Consider the following 26,190-nt stretch of genomic DNA (forward strand, 5'->3'; position numbering starts at 1 on the left):
TAACGACAAGACTCCAGCCGCAGCAAAAAGCCAGGAGTTAAGAGCTTTCTGGGCTAACGCCGGTTCATAAAGCTCTTAACTACTGTGCTCTAAAGTACACTAACACCCATAAACTACCTATGTACACCTAAACCGAGGTCCCCCCACATCGCCGCCACTCTATTTAATTTTTTTAACCCCTAATCTGCCGACCGCACACCGCCGCAACCTACCTTATCCCTATGTACCCCTAATCTGCTGCCCCTAACACCGCCAACCCCTATATTTATTAACCCCTAATCTGCCGCCCCCAACGTCGCCGCCCCCTACCTACAATTATTAACCCCTAATCTGCCGACCGGACCTCACCGCTACTATAATAAAGTTATTAACCCCTAATCCGCCTCACTCCCACCACAATAACCCTATAATAAATAGTATTAACCCCTAATCTGCCCTCCCTAACATCACCGACACCTAACTTCAAGTATTAACCCCTAATCTGCCGACCGGACCTCACCGCTACTCTAATAAATTTATTAACCCCTAAAGCTAAGTCTAACCCTAACATTAACACCCCCCTAAGTTAAATATAATTTTTATCTAACAAATAAATTAACTCTTATTAAATAAATTATTCCTATTTAAAGCTAAATACTTACCTGTAAAATAAACTCTAATATAGCTACAATATAAATTATAATTATATTGTAGCTATTTTAGGATTAATATTTATTTTACAGGTAACTTTGTATTTATTTTAACCAGGTACAATAGCTATTAAATAGTTAATAACTATTTAATAGCTACCTAGTTAAAATAATTACAAAATTACCTGTAAAATAAATCCTAACCTAAGTTACAATTAAACCTAACACTACACTATCAATAAATTAATTAAATAAAATACCTACAAATAACTACAATTATCTACAATTAAACCTAACACTACACTATCAATAAATTAATTACATACAAATACCTACAAATAAATACAATTAAATAAACTAACTAAAGTACAAAAAATAAAAAAGAACTAAGTTACAAAAAATAAAAAAATAATTTACAAACATTATAAAAATATTACAACAATTTTAAACTAATTACACCTACTCTAAGCCCCCTAATAAAATAACAAAGCCCCCCAAAATAAAAAAATGCCCTACCCTATTCTAAAATAAAAATAGAAAAGCTCTTTTACCTTACCAGCCCTTAAAAGGGCCTTTTGCGGGGCATGCCCCAAAGAATTCTGCTCTTTTGCCTGTAAAAAAAAACCATACAATACCCCCCTAACATTACAACCCACCACCCACATACCCCTAATCTAACCCAAACCCCCCTTAAATAAACCTAACACTAAGCCCCTGAAGATCTCCCTACCTTATCTTCACCACGCCGGGTATCACCAATCCGTCCAGAAGAGGCTCCGAAATCCAAGCCCAAGCGGGGGCTGAAGAGGTCCATCATCGGGCTGAAGAGGTCCATCATCGGGCTGAAGAGGTCCATCATCCAGCTGAAGTCTTGATCCAAACGGGGGCTGAAGAGATTTAAGGGACGTCATCCAAGATGGCGTTCCTTGAATTCCGAATGGCTGATAGGATTCTATCAGCCAATCGGAATTAAGGTAGGAAAATTCTGATTGGCTGATGTAATCAGCCAATCAGATTCAAGTTCAATCCGATTGGCTGATCCAATCAGCCAATCAGATTGAGCTTGCATTCTATTGGCTAATCGGAACAGCCAATAGAATGCGAGCTCAATCTGATTGGCTGATTGGATCCCCCGCTTGGATCAAGACTTCAGCCGGATGATGGATCTCTTCAGCCCCCGCTTGGATCAAGACTTCAGCCGGATGATGGACCTCTTCAGCCCGATGATGGACCTCTTCAGCCCCCGCTTGGGCTTGGATTTCGGAGCCTCTTCTGGATGGATCGTGATACCCGGCATGGTGAAGATAAGGTAGGGAAATCTTCAGGGGCTTAGTGTTAGGTTTATTTAAGGGGGTTTTGGGTTAGATTAGGGGTATGTGGGTGGTGGTTTGTAATGTTGGGGGGGGTATTGTATGGGTTTTTTTACAGGCAAAAGAGCAGAATTCTTTGGGGCATGCCCCGCAAAAGGCCCTTTTAAGGGCTGGTAAGGTAAAAGAGCTTTTCTATTTTTATTTTAGAATAGGGTAGGGCATTTTTTTATTTTGGGGAGCTTTGTTATTTTATTAGGGGGCTTAGAGTAGGTGTAATTAGCTTAAATTGTTGTAATATTTTTATAATGTTTGTAAATTATTTTTTTATTTTTTGTACTTTAGTTAGTTTATTTAATTGTATTTATTTGTAGGTATTTGTATGTAATTAATTTATTGATAGTGTAGTGTTAGGTTTAATTGTAGATAATTGTAGGTATTTTATTTAATTAATTTATTGATAGTGTAGTGTTAGGTTTAATTGTAACTTAGGTTAGGATTTATTTTACAGGTAATTTTGTAATTATTTTAACTAGGTAGCTATTAAATAGTTATTAACTATTTAATAGCTATTGTACCTGGTTAAAATAAATACAAAGTTACCTGTAAAATAAATATTAATCCTAAAATAGCTACAATATAATTATTATTTATATTGTAGCTATATTATGGTTTATTTTACAGGTAAGTATTTAGCTTTAAATAGGAATAATTTATTTAATAAGAGTTAATTTATTTCGTTAGATTTAAATAATATTTAATTTAGGGGGGTGTTAGTGTTAGGGTTAGACTTAGCTTTAGGGGTTAATAAATTTATTAGAGTAGCGGTGAGGTCCGGTCGGCAGATTAGGGGTTAATACTTGAAGTTAGGTGTCGGTGATGTTAGGGAGGGCAGATTAGGGGTTAATACTATTTATTATAGGGTTATTGAGGCAGGAGTGAGGCGGATTAGGGGTTAATAACTTTATTATAGTAGCGGTGAGGTCCGGTCGGCAGATTAGGGGTTAATAATTGTAGGTAGGGGGCGGCGACTTTGGGGGCGGCAGATTAGGGGTTAATAAATATAATATAGGGGTCGGCGGTGTTAGGGGCAGCAGATTAGGGGTACATAGGGATAACGTAGGTTGCGGCGGTGTATGTAGCGGCAGATTAGGGGTTAATAATAATATGCAGGGGTCAGCGATAGTGGGGACGGCAGATTAGGGGTTAATAAGTGTAAGGTTAGGGGTGTTTAGACTCGGGGTACATGTTAGGGTGTTAGGTGCAGACTTAGGAAGTAGATTCAATGTTTTCTTACAGCGCTGAAAGTTTGGACCTATAGCTCCTGTCTATAGTGGGTCCCCAGGTGCCCACTTTTAGAAAATCTGTGTAAAAAACGTGGTTTAGAAAGGAGCGCCAAATCTTGGCGAGGTCTGGTGCAGTATAGGTTTGAAAGTATGGTATTCTGTCTGATAAATTGTATAGCGCTATAGCTCAGCTACAATTATGGTAGTTGTGCTGTATAGATGTGTAGGTTTTGATATCTAGATATAAGATCTGAGAGTAGCACAGTTGATACATAAAAGCATTTAATACATATTAAACATATAAAACAAGGGTGTCGTTTAAAATATGTTCTAACAGAACGGCAAAAAATAATGTATAAAAACACATAGACACATAAATATCTATAAAAATCTATAAAAACATGCGTGTTTTGCTTTTTAGCTGTATGTATAAATCTAAAGATAATAAACAATAAATCTGAAAATAATATACAATAAAAATATATTTGAAAACAATAATGTCCAATAATCCCTTCTCAAGGTTTAAGAGATATATAAAAAAGTTAAATAGTGTCCGAGAATCCCTTCTCAGAGTAAAGAGATATAAGTAGATTTTCACATGTGTATCCAAAAAATAAACCGTCCAAATTTGAGTGTTATCCAAAAACGTGGTATGAATGGATAGTGCAAATCCAGCAGATTCAAAAGTTCTATTAAAAAAGCTTTGTAAAAAACATTTCAAAAAAACATTTGAAAAACATCAAAATAAAAGTAGATAAAGTCTATCAAAATATGGTGACAAATGATAATCCGTGAAGTCAATCAAAAATAGTGATAAAAATAAATCCAAAAAAGATGTAAAATATCCAAAAAATAAAAAACAAAAAATAAATGATTAGTATGTGCACAAACTAGTGAGATTGATCCCAAAAAAGGGGCTTATGTGGAGGGGTTATGTTTCCATGTAGAAAAAAATATTTGCTGTATAAAATACAAGATAAGGGATATAAAAGTAAGCAAAAAATACAAAAATATAAATAAAAATAATCCTAGGGAATCTTCAAACCCTGAAAATAAAAGATAATAACAATAGTGTAATACTGTATTATAATTCAACAATCAAGGAATAAATAGCTCACCATAGCTCTGTCAACGCGTTTTGGCCCACAAGAGAGGCCTTTATCAAGACTATAGTTTTGATAAAGGCCTCTCTTGTGGGCCGAAACGCGTTGACAGAGCTATGGTGAGTTATTTTTATCACTATTTTTGATTGACTTCACAGATTATCATTTGTCACCATATTTTGATAGACTTTATCTACTTTTATTTTGATGTTTTTCAAATGTTTTTTTGAAATGTTTTTTACAAAGCTTTTTTAATAGAACTTTTGAATCTGCTGGATTTGCACTATCCATTCATACCACGTTTTTGGATAACACTCAAATTTGGACGGTTTATTTTTTGGATACACATGTGAAAATCTACTTATATCTCTTTACTCTGAGAAGGGATTCTCGGACACTATTTAACTTTTTTATATATCTCTTAAACCTTGAGAAGGGATTATTGGACATTATTGTTTTCAAATATATTTTTATTGTATATTATTTTCAGATTTATTGTTTATTATCTTTAGATTTATACATACAGCTAAAAAGCAAAACACGCGTGTTTTTATAGATTTTTATAGATATTTATGTGTCTATGTGTTTTTATACATTATTTTTTGCCGTTCTGTTAGAACATATTTTAAACGACACCCTTGTTTTATATGTTTAATATGTATTAAATGCTTTTATGTATCAACTGTGCTACTCTCAGATCTTATATCTAGATATCAAAACCTACACATCTATACAGCACAACTACCATAATTGTAGCTGAGCTATAGCGCTATACAATTTATCAGACAGAATACCATACTTTCAAACCTATACTGCACCAGACCTCGCCAAGATTTGGCGCTCCTTTCTAAACCACGTTTTTTACGCAGACTTAGGAAGTGTTTCCCCATAGGAAACAATGGGGCTGCGTTAGGAGCTGAACGTTGCTTTTTTGCAGGTGTTAGATTTTTTTCAAGCTCAAACGGCCCCATTGTTTCCTATGGGGGAGTCGTGCACAAGCACGTTTTTGAAGCTGGCCGCGTCCGTAAGCACCGCTGGTATTTAGAGTTGCAGTGGCGGTAAATAATGCTATACGCTCCCTTTTTGGAGCCTAACGCAGCCCTTCTGTGAACTCTAAATACCAGCGGTATTTAAAAGGTGCGGGGGGAAAAAAACATGCATAGCTAACGCACCCCTTTGGCCGCAGAACTCTAAATCTAGCGGATTGTTTTTATTCTCACCATCAAACATCCTCTTTCCACAATCTGCTACCACTATCGATCCTGTCACACCAAGTAATAAAAATCCTGTGTGAGCCTAAACTCTGCAGTACCCGCCGCTAACACTGTCATGAAGGCATGTTTATTGCCCCGCATCCAGCTGCTTAGTTCCTGAGCCCACTCCAATGATGACTATTCTAGTTTAAATATAAAAATATAAACATTGCCGACTTACTTGACAAACATTTTAAGGTCTTGGAGGCTTCATTCCCTTCCAAGGTAACCAATAACCCTTGTACCTTAAATACCTTCTATATTCTTATAACCACAGGGACACAGGTCACATCTTTAATTAAATTTTGCCATTTCTGGTTTAGAATTGGCGAGCAAAATTCAGCCATATCATAAACTTTACCATCAACATAAACAATGCACCAGCATTAACCAACATGAATTTGGGTCCCACGTATCGGGGCGGACCATGAACCCCCCGTGGCAGGGCAGGAGGGGGAAGCAGAACCTGAGGCATAGCCTGTCCAATAGATAGACCACTGGATCACCCCTCTGGGCTGAGTATGCCACAGGATCCTCCCATCCCCTCTCTGACCTGCTAATGTGCCGGACCCAAACTTCCCCGACACAAAAGAGACTCTCTTTCAGCCACCTAACCCCATCCTTTGTGACCTTTCCTTACCTTTACAAATTCTTGTAACATCATCCTGATGTCGAGCAGGAATTGGTCGTTTCCTTCATCAGTAAGGTGCACCCCGTCCTGATGAAAAAACTCCTCCCTTTTTGCCACGATCAGTGGGTGCTCTATCACTAGTTCCCTCATTGTCTTTGCTGCTATCTGATTTACTTTCCTCCTCGATCTATACCCTGCTTTACAAGTATCTGAATTCCTCCAATACATTCTTGATATGATATTAGATCAGGCTATTCTCATCGACGGCCATGCTACCCTCAACCACTTCATAACCTCCTTGATTTTCTCCTCTAATTCCATTAGCGGATACGCCCTTATTTCATTCCCCCCAAATGTATAACTAGGACGTCCGGACAACCCCATCTTTGTCTTGCCTGTTGTATTGTGGGCAAAAGCTCATCCCACCTCATGCCTCTCTTTCCTATCCACCTAATGCTAGCCTCTTTATGTGAAAAGCCTAGATGCACTTGCTCCGATACTGCCGCTCTTGCTTGAACCCAAAACACGTAGGAATGACCTACGATCCAAACCCTTAAAGCTCTTCCTGAAATAAAAACAATTCAAACCATTATCAATAAGTAAAACACTGCACCACTCAACCTTACAAACCATATATAACTTTTTTATTTTATATATATATATATATATATATATATAACTTAATTTCCCTTTTTTAACCTAATGTAAGATTTATACGCTGCCGATTTCGACCGACCTAACTTCTTAATTTGTTCACTTGAACACCCTTTGTCCGCTGACGTAGTCGCAGCACCTATTCTAAATGAACGCGGAGCAAAGTATGACTTCCCCCACCCTAGCTTTGACACTACCATCTGCAACACTCTTCTGAACTGAAAAATTGTCACCTCGGTTCTATTCTTATGTCTCAAAAATGTGCGACCCTTACCCCTGGGTACTACCACGAATTCCTTCATGTATGCCACCGGGCATAATACACCTTATGTTGCCCTTATATTTATTCATGACCCTTTACTGTCCACATTTGTTTGATCTCCTAATTAAACCAGCATTGCCTCCTCACCCACTCTTACGTCCCCTACTTCCAAACCACCTTTTCCTTCCCTCCTATTCTTGGGCAAGAGCTCCCCTATCCTCATATCCCAGTGAAAAGCCATGATAAAAGCAGTCTTAAAAATTAATGCCTCGTCGTGGTTAAAACAAACTTCTAACAATGCTTCTACCATCCTCTATAACCTATCCTCTGTTATGGGTTCTCTTTTATCCGCATTTTTCATTTCCTCTCTACCCCATGCCTTTGCTATTTTCCTTACTATAAACCTCTTTGACCAATCCACTTCTCCAAACAATTGTGCAAAATAAGATACCCCTGCTAGCACTGTACCCAATTGCCCTTTTTTGAGACCTTGATTCTTTAGAGCCATTAACCACTCTAAAAACCTCCCTTGCTCTCCTGTCACTACCTCCTGTCTGAACTCGCACCACTGCCCCCAATGTTTCTTGTACGTTGCCCATGTCCAAGGCACCAAGGATTTCTCCACCAGTTCTTTGATTCCATCTATTCGTTGCCAATCTGCCAAAGAATGATAGGGCAGCATTCACCTTCCTGTCTAGCATTTGGGGCAAGAGCCCTAAACCTATTCCATTTAAAACGAGACAACAAATCGGCAATTACATTTCTATACCTTGGTTTATGCTTGGCCTTAAAACAGATGTTATGCCTTAAACACTTTAACACAGAATACCTTAGGTATCTTATCACAGGTAAAGAAGATGCCGATAACAGATTGATCACATCCACCACCCCTTTGTTGTCAGACCAGCAAATTATCCTTCTATTAGCCAACAGCTCACCCCAGAGTTCTATTGCAACCACTATTGGGATCAACTCTAATAGCACTCAGTTCTTAACCCAATCCATCTCTTTCCATTTTACTGGCCATTTTCCCGAGCACCATCATCTACCAAAGACACCACCTCCCATATTCTCACGCCATTAAAATTCCCAAACATTAAGGTCCTCCCTCATCTCCTCTGATATCCTGATAATATGCTCCGGTTTTTTAGCCCCTCTGGTGCCCAACTGCAAATGTCTTTTAAAAATCCTGACCTTGCATGCGAAATTTAATACTCCCAACAGCTTCTGCATTTCCTTCAGGGTTACCTTCCTCCTCTTAACTATTCCTGCTATTAGCAGCCTCACTTTCTCATCCTTGTCAGGAGGGAGCTCACACTGTTCTTTCACTGAGTCTATGATAATGTCAGAGTTTTTCCCTGTTGTGTTTGCCATGTGCTGCTGGCAGCCATTTTACTCACCTCTCTTCCTGACTTGGTGCATTGTGGGGGATACTGCTCACTTCCTGCACTTCCTTTTATGGCCAGACTGTTGTGCATCATCCATGTGAGACAGGATGCAGTCTCAGAATTGTGATGTCATCATTTATTATTTAAAGGGCCTCTGTTCAGTATGCTTTGCCTTTGCATTGTCTAAGACCTGTTTGTGAGAGTTCCTGTGTATTACCTGGTTGCCTGACGTGGTTCCTGATCCCTGGCCTGTTCCTGACTCTGCTGTTCTCCTTGTTCCTGACTCGTCTAACTACCAGCTCTGGGTTTGACTCCTGGCTTGTTATTTGACTTGTGGACATTTTATAATTTTTTGCTATTAATAAAGGTGTGATTATTTTTGCATTTCTCGTGTCAGTATGATTCCTGGCACCCTGACATTACGCAAAGGCCATGAATCCTGATGCTGCTAATTATCCATCTTTACCTGCCATCATTTCCAGGATGGATGAACAGGATCACCGCTTGGATCAATTTGCACTAGCCCTGCAAACCCTGCTGATTCGCACTGCATATTTGGACCAAAGTGTCCCGCATGTTATGGCTGCTCCTGTTTCCGCTGCTGCACCTTTGCCTACCAGGAGCATGTCCGGTTCTGCACCCCTACCTCAGCGATATGGAGGCAATCCTATTCAGTGCAAAGGGTTTTTGAACCAGGTGGGAATTTACTTTGAGATGTTACCTCAGGCATTTCCCTCTGACAGAGCTAAAGTGGGATTTCTCATCTCGTTACTCTCTGACACAGCTCTTGCCTGGGCTAATCCCTTGTGGGAGACCAATAAACCTGTGATTTCAAATTACCCTGAATTTGTGGCCTCCTTTCGAAGGGTATTTGATGTTCCGGCTCGCTCCTCCTCTGCTGCTAAACGACTCATGTCCATTCAGCAAGGTACAAGATCTGTTGCTCAGTATGCTATTGAGTTCCGTACGCTTGTCGCAGAGGTAGGTTGGAACAATGAAGCCCTTGTTGCCGCCTTCTTTCATGGGCTCTCTGATGCGATTAAAAACTAAGTTGCTGCCAGAGATTTACCAGAGGATCTCGAGGCATTGGTGTCTTTTTTGATCCTAATTGACATCAGACTCAGAGAGAGGCCCTCTTTCAAGGAGCGCTTGCGGAAGCCTCCTGTTCCGTTGTCTCCTACATGTTCGTTCCCACCCATGCCTCCCTCTCCTCCCATGCCTCCTGGTCCCGAGTCACCAGGTACTGCTGAGCCGATGCAGTTGGGATTCACGCGTCTCTCTGCGGCAGAGAGGGCCTTTAGGAGGAGGGAGGGGCTCTACCTCTATTGTGGGTTACAGGGCCACCTTTTGAAGTCTTGTGCTACACGGCCGAGAAACGCTCACACCTAAGGTCCTGTCGGGGGCAGACCTTGGGTGGTTTATCCTTGTCCCCGGAACCGCTTAAGAAGAAACCTTTGGTCACGGTTGTCCTTACCTGGGTGGACTCCTCCATAGTCAATCAGGCTCTTGATGACTCCGGTGCTGCTGGCTATTTCATTGACAGTGCTTTTGTTTTAAAGCACTTCATTCCTGTTTTGCCTCGGTCCATTACGCTTGCTATTGAGGCTATTGATGACAGGCCCCTTCAGCCTGCACTCGTTACTCACGAAACTGCTCCGTTGTCCATGGCTTTTGGGGCTCTCCATTTTGAAACCCTCCAGTTCCAGGTGATAAACTCTCCGCATTTTTCAGTTGTTCTGGGTTATCCCTGGCTCCAAAAGCACAATCCCAGTCTCGACTGGCGCAGGTCCGAAATTTTGTTGTGGTCCCCGCAATGTATTTCCACTTGTCTTCGGAAACCAGTTAAAGTCTTGTGCACTTTTTCGGTATCTCAATTGCCAGAGGAGTACCGAGAGTTCTGAGACGTGTTTGACAAGGTGCGTGCTGGTACGTTGCCTCCTCACCGGTTTTACGATTGTGCCATAGACCTGCAACCCGGAGCCATTCCTCCTCGGGGCCGGGTGTACCCTCTGTCTGTTGCAGAGAATTGTGCTATGGAGGAGTATGTTGCTGATGCACTGTCGCGGGGGATCATCCGCAAATCCTGCTCTCCTGCAGGGGCTGGCTTCTTCTTTGTGAAGAAAAAGGGTGGCAAGTTAAGACCATGTATCGATTATAGGGGTCTTAATCGTCTTACCATTAAGAATGCTTACCCTATTCCGCTCATTACGGAACTCTTTGACTGCCTCAAGGGAGCTACGGTCTTTACTAAACTTGATTTGAGAGGAGCGTACAATCTCGTTAGGATTAAGGAGGGTCACGAATGGAAAACAGCATTTAACACCAGGAGCGGTCATTATGAGTATCTTGTAATGCCCTTTGGCCTATGTAATGCTCCTGCTGTTTATCAGGAATTTATTAATGATGTCCTTGAGATATGTTGCAACAGTGTGTTGTGGTGTACTTAGACGACATCCTTATACACTCACCCACACTTGAGGCTCATCGTTCTGATGTTACACGGGTTCTTCAGAGACTACGTGAGAACGGCCTGTTTTGTAAACTTGAGAAATGTGAGTTCCATCAGACTCAAGTAACCTTCCTAGGTTATGTTATCTCCGTTGCAGGGTTCTCCATGGATCCTGACAAGTTATCTGCAGTTCTGCAGTGGCCTCACCCAGTTGGTCTTCGGTCTATTCAATTTTTTTGGGGGTTCGCCAATTACTATAGAAAGTTTATTAAAAACTTTTCTTCCTTGGTCAAACCTCATCACAGACTGACCCGTTAAAGAGAATGATCCACTCCATTGGTCACCTCACTGCCATTGAGGCCTTTGATAGTCTTAAGAATGTCCTTTGCCTGCCGCTCCATGTTCTGGCTCATCCTAACCCTGTCCTGCCTCTTACGTTCTTGTGGTTGATGCGTCTGAGACAGGAGTAGGTGCCCTCTTGTCTCAACGTCCTACGCCTGATGGTTCCTTGCATCCATGTGGTTTCTTCTCTAAGACATTGTCTCAGCAGAGTGCACTTATGAAATTGGTGACAGGGAATTACTGGCCATATTTTGGCACTCAAGGAATGGAGGCATCTTCTCGAGGGTACTAGTGTGCCAGTGCTCATTTTTACTGACCACAAGAATTTAACTTATCTATCTGAAGCAAACGTTTGTCGCCCCGACAGGCCAGAAGATGGGCGCTATTTTTGTCTCGATTTAATTATGTGGTCTACTACCTGCATGGTAGTTAGAATGTAGGGCTGTGAGCCCTCTTTCGACCCCAATTTTCGCCTACTGTCCAAGGAGGATCGTCTGTACCTACTCCTGTTATAACTCCTGACCCATATTTTTGCTACAATACGTACTAATTTGACTTCTCCCCTTGGGGGAGGAGATCCTGGCTGCACAACCAATGCACCGCCTGAGAAACCTAGTGGTAAGTGTTTTGTATCCTGAGAATCTTCGAACTAAACTTTTGCACACTTACCACTATCCTAAAGCCGAGGTTACCCAGGCAAGAACCAAATGATTTGGTCTGTCACTGTCACTCGACAATTCTGGTGGCCAGGTCTTCATTCTGATGTTACTGGGTATGTTGCCTCATGCTCAGCTTTGTGCACAGAAAAGACTCCTCGACGTTCTTTCCTGTGGGTCTTCTTCAACCTATTGCTAATGGTGAGCGTCCTCCGGGACACTTCTTTCATGGACTTCATTGTCGAGCTCCCTGTTTCCAATGGCAATACTGTTATCCTTATGGTGGTTGACCGTTTTTCTAAAATGTCACATTGCATTCCCTTGATGAAGCTGCCCTACCGCTCAGAAGCTTGCTTAATTTTGCCCGGGAGGTCTTCCATTTACATGGGTTACCCAAGGAGATAGTGTCGGACTGGGGTAGCCAGTTTGTCTCCAGATTTTGGTGTCCTTTTGTGCTCAAATGGGGATCCAGCTTTCCTTCTCCTCAGCATATCACCCTCAATCCAATGGGGCTGCGGACTGGTTAATCAAGCTCTGGAACAGTTCCTCCGTTGCTATGTCTCAGATCACACAATAATTGGTCCTGAACTGTTACCTTGGGCAGAGTTTGCCTCATAATAGTGCTATTAATGTTTCCTCCAAGTTATCCCCGTTCATGGCGAATTATGGGTTTCAACCATCCTTGTTGCTCAGATTCATTCATGTCTCAGGGTATTCACGCTCTTGGAGGAGCATCCTCCGGCAACTCCGTTCCACGTGGGTGCAGATTCAGGATTGCCTTCATCATTCTATGCAGCGCCAAAAGTTCCAGGCTGATCGTAGGCGTCTGCCCGCACCTTCCTACCAGGTTGGTGAGAGAGTTTGGCTGTCCTCCCGCAACTTGAACCTTCATGTGCCTTCCAATAAATTGGCTCCCCGTTATGTTGGTCCTTTTCGAATACTCCGACGGGTTAATCCTGTGGCCTACGCTCTTGACCTTCCTCCTGCTATGCGCATCTCCAATGTTTTTCATGTCTCCCTCTTGAAACCGTTGGCTTGTAATCGGTTTACCACTGTGCTGCCTCGTCCCCATCCTATATTTGTTGATAACCATGAGGAGTATGAGGTCAGCAGCATTATTGACTCTCGTATGTCCAGGGGCCGTGTACAGTATTTGGTTCACTGTAGGGGCTACGGTCCGGAGGAGCGTTCTTGGGTTGCCTCCTCTGATGTTCATGCTCCCACCCTCCTCCGTGCCTTCCATGCCCGTTTCCCCAATAAGCCTTTTGTCCTCCCGCGGGGGAGGGGGTCGTTGAGGGAGGGTACTGTCAGGGTTTTTCCATGTGCTGCTGGCAGCCATTTTTACTCACCTCTCTTCCTGACTTGGTGCATTAGTGGGGATGCTGCTCACTTCCTGCACTTCCTTTTATGGCCAGACTGTTGTGCATCATCCATGTGAGACAGAATGCAGTCTCAGAATTGTGATGTCATTATTTAAAGGGCCTTTGTTCAGTATGCTTTGCCTTTGCGTTGTCTAAAACCTGTTTGTGAGAGTTCCTGTGTATTACCTGGCTGCCTGACGTGGTTCCTGATCCCTGGCTTGTTCCTGACTCTGCTGTTCTCCTTGTTCCTGATTCCGGGCTCGTCTGACTATTCGCTTTGGCTCCTGACTCGGCTCGTCTGACTACCAGCTCTGGTTTTGACTCCTGGCTTGTTATTTGACTTGTGGACATTTTATAATTTTTTGCTATTAATAAAGGTGTGATTATTTTTGCACTTCTAGTCTGATTCCTGGCACCCTGACAGATAATTCCCAAGAATGTTAGCCTAACACTAGGACCTTCTGTTTTCTCTTTTGCAACCGGTAGCTCTTCCAACATCCCTATTAAACCCTCCTTCATTTGCTTGCAGGTCCCAGACCCCGCCTTTCCTGCCACCATAAAGTTGTCCAAATAATGGATTACCGACTCCTTCCTTTGCCTTACTACTAGAAGCCAATGCAAAAATGAGCTAAATTTTTCAAAGATCAAACAAAAAATAGAACAGCCCATTGGCAAGCACTTGTCAACATAGTAGAGACCCCCAAATTTACACCCCATTAATTTAAAACTCACAGAGTTCAATGGTAACAACCTAAACGCTGACTCGATATCTATCTTTGCCATCACGGCCCCTTTTCCAGCCTCTCTAACCAGCTTCACTGCACTATTGAATGATTGATATTGGACCGTGGCCTCCTATTTATCAATTGCATCATTCACTGATCTACCCTTTGGGTAAGATAAATGATGAATCATTCAATATTTCCCCACTTCCTTCTTGGGGACCACCCCTAATGAAGAAACAACTTTGTCAGCAAATGGCTTTAACAAGAAAGGGACCCGCCATCCTACTCAAGGCTATCTCTTTTTCCAATTTTTCTTTCGAATTTCTCAGGAATTTCTGCTGCCGATTTTAAATTCCTAGCTTTAACTGCCCCAATTACCTCCCCTTTCACCGGTACTATGAAACCGTTATTTAGCCCTTCAATCAGTAACTCTCTATCATCATCATTAGGGTACCCCTGCAATTCCTTAGTCACTCTATATATTTTAAGCGGTGTTGCTGTTAGCGCCCACTGCCTGTCCCCCTCCTGTGCTTCCTTGGTTCTGAAATTCCTCCCCAACCCGTTATTGCCATTATTCTTTCTGTAATCTACCCCTGCATGGCCTGCTCCACATTATCTGCAGACGTGCTTGAATTTGCATGCGCTCCCTCTGTCACACCTTTTATCTTTATACGCCCAGTATTCTTTTGCTTCAGGCTTACTGTTCTTGGTAAAACTCGTACTCTTGCTACCCTGATTATCTGCCACTTAGTCTGGTATACATATCTAAGATTTTTACACCAAACTCCTTTCTCCCTTTATCCCTCAGTTGTAGGTTGCCCTTTCTAAATTCTGCATCGTAATCCTTCCATGCAAACCCCCTGTATGTGGTGTAGCATTCTGCAATTAAATGAATGTATCTCAACATTCCCTTTACCTTCTCTGGGTTAGCTGTAATAAAGCATTCAACATAACTTAGCACGCCCTTAACCCATTCTGTAAATGATTGCTTAATCTTTGTTCCTTTTAATTCATCCCCTCTAGATTTCAAGGCTACTCCTTCCCTAGTAATTTCAAAAACATCCACATACTATTTCCTTTTTGAGCCCTAAGAATCACTTTTGCTTTTAAATGCGTTTGTTAATGGTAACAATAGCGTTCCAGTTACTTCATCATGAGCGTTAAATTCCCCTTCCCCATTACCCCCCATATCTATAATAACCTCCCCACGATCATCCCCCCTGCCTTGTTTGGCATAAATTTTCCTCACTATCTTCAAAAATTTCTTGTTACACTCCCCTTTAGTTTTCTCGTCAGAATCTAATTCCTATGAACTATCCGATATACAGCTATTTCTACCCACAATTCTCTTACCTTGCTTTGATGCTTGACACCGTCCTGCTTTTGATGCTGATTGACCCGGTTTGTCCAGTGATCCAACCTCTGTCCCCTGTTTGTGCTGTGCTGCATTTGGCTCTGTTGCTCCATCCTCTGCAGCTCCTCTCACCCTGCCTGGGACTGCCGTCACTGCCATATGATCCTCCTGTGCCATAGTGACACCCCCTTATCCCTCTACAAACACATTAAAATACTGTTATTTGGTGCCTCCCCCCCCCCTTTGTATGACCTGGATACCCCCCTCCTTCTGCCCCACAGACACAGACTCCCCCTTTTTGCCACCACAGCGCCACTTAAACTACCTCCTGCCTCCACTTCCTTATCTACATGCTCCATCAGCATATACATGTTTTCTTCCTTATCCCTAATCACCCTAGACGTATCACCCTTCTCCCCCACTGCCCTAGCCCTTTTCACAGGCCTGCTAACTTCTGCTGCGCCCCTCTCATATATTTCCGTGTATTCCGGTTCTCTGTACCTATCCCTACCAAGATCCCTATAGCCTGCTTCCTCTCTATCCCTCCATGACCCCTGTCCCCTTTCCCTCCTCCCCTCACCAAGCCAGCGACTCAGACCACCAGGCTCACAGTGTTCCCTGTCTACCTCCTTCTCCTTGCATCCACAATGACATCATCAAATCTCACTTGAGAAGATGGAGGCCAGATGCGGCCCATCCCATCCGCCATATTGGGCTCTACCCATACTAACTCCTCACCCAGCTGCAACCTAACCCTCTCCATCTGACCAGGGGGAATTACCGGACTAGGTGAGTGTGCCATAGAAGCAGGCCTAGATTAAAATAAACAGGCAAAGAAAGAGGTACGCTTGCTCACTGTGGGAATGCTGGAAATCATAAATTTATTTGAAGACCAAACAGATACAGGTATTATTAAAATAATACAGGGGACCCTATGCTACTACCAGCGTCCAGATCGGATACCCCATCTCCACCCACTACCAAAATGTTACCTGGAGCCTGGCCTTCTATAGCGGGGGACCCAACTAAGGAAAAACTACTTACCACCACATCTTGCCTGGGACAGCAGCTGCCGCAGGAGCCTCAACAACTGGGTGATCAGTTACCAGGACTCCCTGCAAGGATTGGGGACCCTTCCTAGTTTTCTCAAGCCGCTTGAGTTTCCTTTGTGCTTGCAATGCCCTTGTCTTCCAGACCATCTCACCATCATCCAAGAATTGTTTGGGAATTTTCCTGTTCCTGGAAGCCATCTTCAACTTTCGCAGCTGCTATGATACATCCTGCAAAACAAAAAAAGGTTAGTCTGACCACTTCCTGTCAGTCCCTTCTATAAGTACACTTTACATTAAGCTCCTCCCACATGCCCACCTCCAATAGCCACACAGGTAGCAAACTCCTTTGTCCATGCCCAAACTAGCTTCCCCCACAGCACCTACAACTTAATCCTTTATATTCCAGAAGCCCATCCCTTATGACGCTCCGTTCGTATTCACTCACTACACTTGTTCGATGATGGAGCCTTTGCTGCATATGTTCATGAAAAAAGCAGCTGTTAAACTGGGAGTCCTGCTATCCTGTATCGTCTTCACACGTTACTTCAAAACCTTCAGCTCTCTTCATATCTGCCCTTTCTTTTTAGTAAAAGCCTGTGTGCTGTAGCACTCACTGAACTGTGCACAGGCTTTTAGAGAGAGGATAGGGCAGGAAGGAGTAAATGTAAAACTATAAATAAATGTTGTACACCAGTTCAAGGCCTGCAGCAGCACCATTCAGTCACTGTGCTTGCTTTCAGCACACCTGCCCCCCCCCCCTTCTCCGGACGCCCATGGATGCCATTCATATGCTGAGTCTAATTTTGGACAAGGAGAAAAAAAATACAGCAATTAACTGTTATTCTACAGATAGTTGGCTGGACCAATGTTACATGCAGAGAGGCAACATATTCACATAACAGAAGTTTTTAAGCAAGACAGAAAAACAAGACATTTAGACACAGATAAAGCATAAGCAAAAATATCAACTGTGGCCTATCTGACTAAAAATCCCCTTAAAAATAATGGCAGCGATCTCCATTATTTTACAAGACATATACCTGTGTATATATATATATATATATATATATATATATATATATATATATACATATACCTATATGTAATGATAGATAGATAGATAGATAGATAGATAGATAGATAGATAGATAGATAGATAGATATTAAACTAAAATACCACTTTTTTTGCTCTATTGACTCCTATATGGGAATACGTTATTGTTAATTTTTAACTGTGTGGAAATATTTATGCTTTATGTGCACTTTTAAGATCAATGAATTCATAAACTTTGATACTTGTTTATAATGAAATAGTGCTGAATTCCCTATCTGTCTTTGATGAAATCTAGTTGTTTGTTTTTTTGTTGCACCACAAAAAGTAAATAAATTAATCAACCTGGAGGTATAATCAATCATTTGAAATATATCTATAAAGGCAAAGTATTGTAGTTTTGGACCAGTCAACAATGTGACAGTTTGTAATGGCACTGAGGGAAGATTATAAATGGCTTTTATTTTAGTCTGAAGCAGCCAGAGACTTATTCATGATATCAATCACTAATTGGAGTGTCAAGGCTGAAGACTGCAGATTGTACTTTCAAATTGCCATCATCGTTAATGTTATCTAGTGTTATATACTAATCAGGTAAAACATGCCTTGCTGAATTGGTGGGATGAATGAATGCCAGTGGCTTAGGTTGAATCCTGATAAAAGTCATGTGTTGGACGTTGACGTTGTTATTGAATAACTAGACTTTATCAAAGTCAGCAACTTGCCAATATCCCAGTATGTTTAGCAAGCTTTTGGTTATGGCTATCTTTAGAAAATAAGCTCCCAATTTATACAGCATACGTCTTATACCCCTAATTTATATCTTGGTGCTGAAAACTTCATGACACTAAATACAGATAAAGTATAACAATAATGTCACTTTAGCCTCAATCACAATTTATAGGGAGCCATGCTTTCAGCTGTTTCTCGGCCTGCAAGGGCTACTTTTCAATTTGGCACAATCACTATAGTGCAATTTTGTCTCTTTCTCGCACTCAGAGTCATAAATGGGTTTTGGGACTCTCAAAAAGAGCCCTATTTATGGAGTCAAAAACTACTTGTCAAATACCATACATTTTCAGCTCACTTTCCCACTACTTTTTCAGCATCTATAGGCACTTCATAAGTCCTCAGAAGGGCTTTTTGGCCACCAGTTAGACTTTTTCACGGCTATTTCCAAACAGTCTTTTACATAGCACCTATGTTAAACTCTCTAAAATGGCCACTGGAGACATTCTAGAGGTTTGTTAATATACATGGTATTGATTCATTTGAGCTTCATTCATCCCTATTGGAGAGGATGTATACAGTTAACAGGGTAAACATATAGGCACATATACATATTTTAATGTGATGACTACGTGATATTATGTACAGCTATAGGGATCTACAGGAAAACTCACTTCATGACACCTACATCCACCCACAAATGGCTTAATTTTATATTTTATATGTGAATGAAAGGATTGTTTTTAAACAAGATTTTTTCTTGTGTTTGTTAAAGGCCTGGTTCCATTTTGTTGTGAACTGTACACAAAATGGCGACAGTAAGTTTATACGTAAAACACTTAAAATATATATTTTTTACAGAATTTTCACTTCTTTAAAACTGTAAAATCTTGACCCAGCTTCATTACTGCTTAGTATCTTTCTAAGAGATCCTTAAATGAGATTGCACAGTCGTGGCTCATTCATGACATCTATTATTGAACTCACGGTCACAAATGCTAGTTCCAGACCTCTTTGTTATTGGCCCAGACTACACATTTTTCAGAAAAAGAAATTATAGCTAAGCATATAAAAAAATACAGTTAATAAACCGTATACCGCATCCTCTCAGTTTCATAATGACTGCATAACCCACAGCAGTGTCTGTTAGTATATCTCAGAAGCAGATTTCTACAATTTACCTAACACAGATGCTTATCACATGCAGTCAGCCTAATTTATAGGTGCTGATTACATTTCCTTTAAGTAACCACATTTTCTTGAGCACTGATCAGTGCACTGATTTATACAAAACAAAATCTAACACTCTTAACTTATTTTGAATTAAATATAAGGTGTCATCAGATTCAGCTAACTGAGGTTTGGCATTAAGATTAATCTGATTTTGGGGATATAAAAAAGGCATTATAATGGTTTGGTGGAGATCAATAGGCAAGATTAGACAACAGACAAGAAATATCAAGGCTAAATGCAATAGCTTGAGGGAGATTTCATTGTTGAGGCAACAAGATGAGAACGAAGGAAGACAGATATCTGTATAAAAATGCAAAATGTCACAGTCTTATTCAAAACTAACGGCTAGATTACGAGTTTTGCGTTATGCGAGTGAAAAAGCCTCATAACGCTGCTTTTTCACTACCGCTGCTATTACGAGTTTTGCAGCTATAGCTGTACCGCACACTTTTTTGACCGTTAACGCAAAGTAACTACGCGCCTTTCAAAAGTCCTTTTTCAATGGGACTTCCATAGTGCCGGTATTATGAGTTTTGCCTGGGAGGCCACAGCCAATAGAATGCAAGCTCAATCCTATTGGCTGATTGGATCAGCCAATAGGATTGAAGCTCAATCCTATTGGCTGATGCATCAGCCAATAGGATATTTTCACCTTTAATTCCGATTGGCTGATAGAATTCTATCAGCCAATCGGAATTCAAGGGACGCCATCTTGGATGACGTCCCTTAAAAGAACCTTCATTCTTCCTTAGCCGTCAACAGAAGAGGATGCTCCGTGCCGGATGTCTTGAAGATGGAGCCACTCCGCGTCGGAAGGATGAAGATAGAAGATTCCATCTGGATGAAGACTTATGCCCGCCTGGAGGACCACTTCTTGCCGCTTGGATGAAGACTTCTCCCGGCTTCGTTGAGGACTTCTGCCCGCTTGGATGAAGACTTCTCCCGGCTTGATGAGGATGGATGTCCGGTCTTCAGAAACTGTAAGTGGATCTTCTGGGGTTAGTGTTAGGTTTTGTTAAGGGTTTATTGGGTGGGATTTATTTTTAGATTAGGGTTTGGGCAAAGAAAAAGAGATAAATGCCCTTTTAAGGGCAATGCCCATCCAAATACCCTTTTCAGGTCAATGGGGAGCTTAGTTTTTTTTAAATAAGATTTTATTTGGGGGGTTTGGTTGTGTGGGTGGTGGGTTTTACTGTTGTGGGGTTGTTTGTATTTTTTTTTACAGGTAAAAGAGCTGATTTCTTTGGGGCAATGCCCCGCAAAAGGCTATTAAGGGCTATTGGCAGTTTAGTTTAGACTAGGGTTTTTTTTATTTTGGGGGGGCTTTTTTATTTTGATAGGGCTATTAGATTAGGTGTAATTAGTTTAAATATTTGATAATTTCTTTTTTATTTTGTGTAATTTAGTTAATTGTATTTAATTAATGTAATTGATTTAATTGTAGTGTAATGTTAGGTGTTAGTGTAAGACAGGTTAGGTTTTATTTTACAGGTAAATTTGTATTTATTTTAACTAGGTAGCTAGTAAATAGTTAATAACTATTTACTAACTAGTCTACCTAGTTAAAATAAATACAAACTTAGCTGTGAAATAAAAATAAAACCTAAGATAGCTACAATATAACTATTAGTTACCTGTAAAATAAAACCTAACCTAGCTACAATATAACTAATAATCATATTGTAGCTAGGTTAGGTTTTATTTTACAGGTAACTATCGGCTAGATTACGAGTTTTGCGTTAAGAGGGGTGCGGTGCTAACTTGCACGTTATTGTCACCGCTCACTTACCTACAGCGCTGGTATTACAGGTTTTCCTAAACCCGGCATTATTAGGCAAGAAGTGAGCATAGAGCAAAATTGTGCTCCATATCGCACTCCAATACCAGCGCTGCTTAAGTCAGCGGTGAGCTGGTTGTACGTGCTAGTGCACGATTTCCCCATAGACATCAATGGGGAGAGCCGGCTGAAAAAAAGCCTAACACCTGCAATAAAGCAGCATAAAGCTCCGTAACGCAGCCCCATTGATTCCTATGGGGAAACTAAATTTATGTTTACACCTAACACCCTAACATGAACCCCGAGTCTAAAAACCCCATATCTTACACTTATTAACCCCTAATCTGCTGCTCCGGACATCGCTGACACCTTCATTATACTTATTAACCCCTAATCTGCTGCCACCAACATCGCCGACACCTACATTATATTTATTAACCCCTAATCTCCCGCCCCCAATGTCGCCTCAACCTACCTACACTTATTAACTCCTAATCTGCTGCTCCAGACATCGCCGCCACTATAATAAACATATTAACCCCTAAACCGCCGAACTTCCGCATCGCAAACACTAGTTAAATATTATTAACCCTTAATCTGCCGCCCCTAACATCGCCGTCACCTACCTACATTTATTAACCCCTAATCTGCCGGCCCCAACGTCGCCGCCACTCTACTAAATTTATTAACCCCTAAACCTAAGTCTAACCCTAACCCTAACACCCCCTAACTTAAATATAATTCAAATAAATCTAAATAAAAATTCCTATCATTACCTAAATAATTCCTATTTAAAACTAAATACTTACCTGTAAAATAAACCCTAAGCTAGCTACAATATAACTAATAGTTACATTGTAGCTAGCTTAGGGTTTATTTTTATTTTACAGGCAAGTTTGTATTTATTTTAACTAGGTAGACTAGTTAGTAAATAGTTATTAACTATTTACTATCTACCTAGCTAAAATAAATTCAAATTTACCTGTAAAATAAAACCTAACCTGAGATACACTAACACCTAACATTACACAACAATTAAATAAATTACATAAATTTAATACAATTACCTAAATTACAAAAAAAAAACAGACACTAAATTACACAAAGTAAAAAACAAATTATCAGATATTTAAACTAATTACACCAAATCTAATAGCCCTATCAAAATAACCCCCCCCAAAAAAAAAAAAAAACCTAGCCTAAACTAAACTACCAATAGCCCTTAAAAGGGCCTTTTGAGGGGAATTGCCCCAAAGAAATTAGCTCTTTTACCTGTAAAAAAGTACAAACAACCCCCCAACAGTAAAACCCACCACCCACACAACCAACCCCCCAAATAAAATCCTAACTAAAAAACCTAAGCTCCTCATTGCCCTGAAAAAGGCATTTGGATGGGCATTGCCCTTAAAAGGGCATTTAGCTCTTTTTCAGCCCAAACCCTAATCTAAAACTAAAACCCACCCAATAAACCCTTAAAAAACCTAACACTAACCCCTGAAGATCCACTTACAGTTTTGAAGAGCCAACATCCATCCTCAACGAAGCCGGGAGAAGTCCTCAGCGAAGCGGCAAGAAGTCCTCAACGAAGCCGGGAGAAGTCTTCATCCAAGCCGGCAGAAGTGGTCCTCCAGACAGGCAGAAGTCTTCATCCAGACGGCATCTTCTATCTTCATCCGCATCTTCTATCTTCATCCATCCGGCGTGAAGCGGCTCCATCTTCAAGACATCCGGCGCGGAGCATCCTCTTCTTTCGACGTCTTCTTCCCGAATGAATGTTCCTTTAAATGACGTCATCCAAGATGGCGTCCCTTGAATTCCGATTGGCTGATAGAATTCTATCAGCCAATCGGAATTAAAGGTGAAAAAATCCCTATTGGCTGATGCAATCAGCCAATAGGATTGAGCTTCAATCCTATTGGCTGATCCAATCAGCCAATAGGAATGAGCTTGCATTCTATTGGCTGTTCCAATAAGGATTTTTTCACCTTTAATTCGTATTGGCTGATAGAATTCTATCAGCCAATCGCAATTCAAGGGATGCCATCTTGGATGACGTCATTTAAAGGAACCTTCATTCGTCTTTAGTCATTGGAAGAAGCGGATGCTCCGTGCCGGATGTCTTGAAGATGGAGCCGCTCCGCGCCGGATGGATCAAGATAGAAGATGCCGTCTGGATGAAGACTTCTGCCTGTCTGGAGAACCACTTCTGCCGGCTTTGATGAAGACTTCTCTCGGCTTCGTTGAGGATTTCTTGTTGCTTTGCTGAGGACTTCTCCCGGCTTTGTTGAGGATGGATGTCGGCTCTTCAAAACTGTAAGTGGATCTTCAGGGGTTAGTGTTAGGTTTTTTTAAGGATTTATTGGGTGGGTTTTAGTTTTAGATTAGGGTTTAGGCAGCAATAGAGCTAAATGCCTTTTCAGAGCAATGGGGAGATTAGGTTTTTTAGTTAGAATTTTATTTGGGGGGTTGTTTGTGTGGGTGGTGGGTTTTACTGTTGGGGGGGTTGTTTGTATTTTTTTTTTACAGGTAAAACAGCTGATTTCTTTGGATCAATGCCCTGCAAAAGGCCCTTTTAAGGGCTATTGGTAGTTTATTGTAGGCTAGTGTTTTTTTTTTATTTTGGGGGGGCTTTTTTATTTTGATAGGGCTATTAGATTAGGTGTAACTAGTTTAAATATCTGATAATGTCTTTTTTTATTTTGTGTAATTTTTTTTGTAATTTAGGTAATTGTATTTAATTTAGGTAATTTATTTAATTGTAGTGTAAGGTTAGGTGTTAGTGTAACTCAGGTTAGGTTTTATTTTACAGGTAAATTTGTATTTATTTTAGCTAGGTAGTAAATAGTTAATAACTATTTAGCCACTATTCTACCTAGTTAAAATAAATACAAACTTGCCTGTAAAATAAAAATAAACCCTAAGGCCTAGATTACGAGTTTTGCGGTAGCTGAAAAAGCAGCGTTAACAGGTGCTAACGCTGCTTTTTTACTACCACTGGTATTACGAGTCAGACTCATAATTTATTTAATTATAGTGTAGTGTTAGGTGTTAGTGTAACTTAGGTTAGGTTTTATTTTACAGGTACTTTTGTATTTATTTTAGCTAGGTAGTTATTAAATAGTTAATAACTATTTAATAACTATTCTATCTAGTTAAATTAAATACAAACTTGATTGTAAAATAAAAATAAATCCTAAAATAGATACAATGTAACTATTAGTTATATTGTAGCTAGCATAGGGTTTATTTTACAGGTAAGTATTTAGTTTCAAATAGGAATTATTTAGTTAATGATAGGAATATTTAGTTAGATTTATTTAAATTATATTTGTTAGGGGGTGTTAGGGTTAGACTTAGGTTTAGGGGTTAATAACTTTAGGCGAAGTTGGGGGCGGCAGATTAGGGGTTAATAAATGTAGGTAGGTGGCAGCGATGTTAGGGACGGCAAATTAGGGGTTAATAATATTTAACTAATGTTTGCAAGGTGGGAGTGCAGCGGTTTAGGGATTAATATGTTTATTATAGTGGTAGCGACGTTGGGGGCGGGAGATTAGGGGTTAATAGATATAATGTAGGTGTCAGCGATGTTGGGGGCAGCAGATTAGGGGTTAATAAGTGTAAGATTAGGGGTGTTTAGACTCAGGGTTCATGTTAGGGTGTTAGGTGTAAACATAAAATGTGTTTCCCCATAGGAATCAATGGGGCTGCGTTACTGAGCTAAACGCTGCTTTATTGCAGGTGTTAGACTTTTTTTCAGCCGGCTCTCCCTGTTGATTCCTATGGGGAAATCGTGCACAAGCACGTTACACCAGCTCACCGCTGACTTAAGCAGCGCTGGTATTGAAGTGAGATTTGGAGCAAAATTTTGCTCTACGCTCACTTTTTGTCTTTTAACGCCGGGTTTGTAAAAACTCGTAATACCAGCGCTGCAGGAAAGTGAGCGGTGAGAATAACGTGCAAGTTAGCACTGCACCCCTGTTACCGCAAAACTTGTAATCTAGGCGTAAGATAGCTACAATGTAACTATTAGTTATATTGTAGCTAGCTTAGGGTTTATTATACAGGTAAGTATTTAGTTTTAAATAGGAATTATTTAGGTAATGATAGGAATTTTTATTTAGATTTATTTTAATTATATTTAAGTTAGGGGGTGTTAGGGTTAGGATTAATAACTTTAGTATAGTGGCGGCGATGTTGGGGGCGGCAGATTAGGGGTTAATAACTGTAATGTAGGTTGCGGCGATGTTAGGGGCGGCAGATTAGGGGTTTATAAATTTTATTTTAGTGTTTGCGATGCGGGAGGGCCTCAGTTTAGGGGTTAATAGGTAGTTTATGGGTGTTAGTTTACTTTTTAACACTTTAGTTATGAGTTTTATGCTACGGCTTTGTAGAGTTAAAACTCATAACTACTGATTTAAGAATGCGTTACGAATCTTGCGGGATAGGCTGTACCGCTCACTTTTTGGCCTAAAAAAAAAAGCTTGTAATACCGACGCTATGGAAGTCCCATTGAAAAAAGACATTACGCATATTGGGTAAGTTAATTTGCGGTATGGCCAAAAAAGTGTGCGGGACAGCTGTACCTACAAGACTTTTTTACTCATAAAGCAAAACTCGTAATCTAGCCGTAAGTAATTAGTTTTAAATAGGAATTATTTAGGTATTAAGTATTAATTATAGGTGTAGTGTTAGGTGTTGGTGTAACTTAGGTTAGGTTTTATTTTACAGGTACTTTTGTATTTATTTTAGCTAGGTAGTTATTAAATAGTTAATAACTATTTAATAACTATTCTATCTAGTTAAATTAAATACAAACTTGATTGTAAAATAAAAATAAATCCTAAAATAGCTACAATGTAACTATTAGTTATATTGTAGCTAGCATAGGGTTTATTTTACATGTAAGTATTTAGTTTCAAATAGGAATTATTTAGTTAATGATAGGAAT

General features: G+C 40.5%; 1 protein-coding gene across 1 annotated transcript in view; it reads right to left on the reverse strand.

Moving 5' to 3' along the window:
* Positions 1-17,094, reverse strand: part of CNR2 (cannabinoid receptor 2) — a 148,226-nt gene extending 131,132 nt beyond the window's left edge. Inside the window, exons 1-3 of the mRNA XM_053707172.1 lie at positions 16,898-17,094; positions 16,445-16,680; positions 15,400-15,597 (exon numbers count right to left, since the gene is read on the reverse strand). The gene's annotated coding sequence lies outside the window, so the exon portion shown is untranslated. The remainder of the gene's footprint in view (positions 1-15,399; positions 15,598-16,444; positions 16,681-16,897) is intronic.
* Positions 17,095-26,190: the final 9,096 nt, after the last annotated feature.

This window comes from Bombina bombina, chromosome 3, assembly GCF_027579735.1.
Source record: "Bombina bombina isolate aBomBom1 chromosome 3, aBomBom1.pri, whole genome shotgun sequence".
Taxonomy (NCBI): Eukaryota; Metazoa; Chordata; class Amphibia; order Anura; family Bombinatoridae; genus Bombina; species Bombina bombina.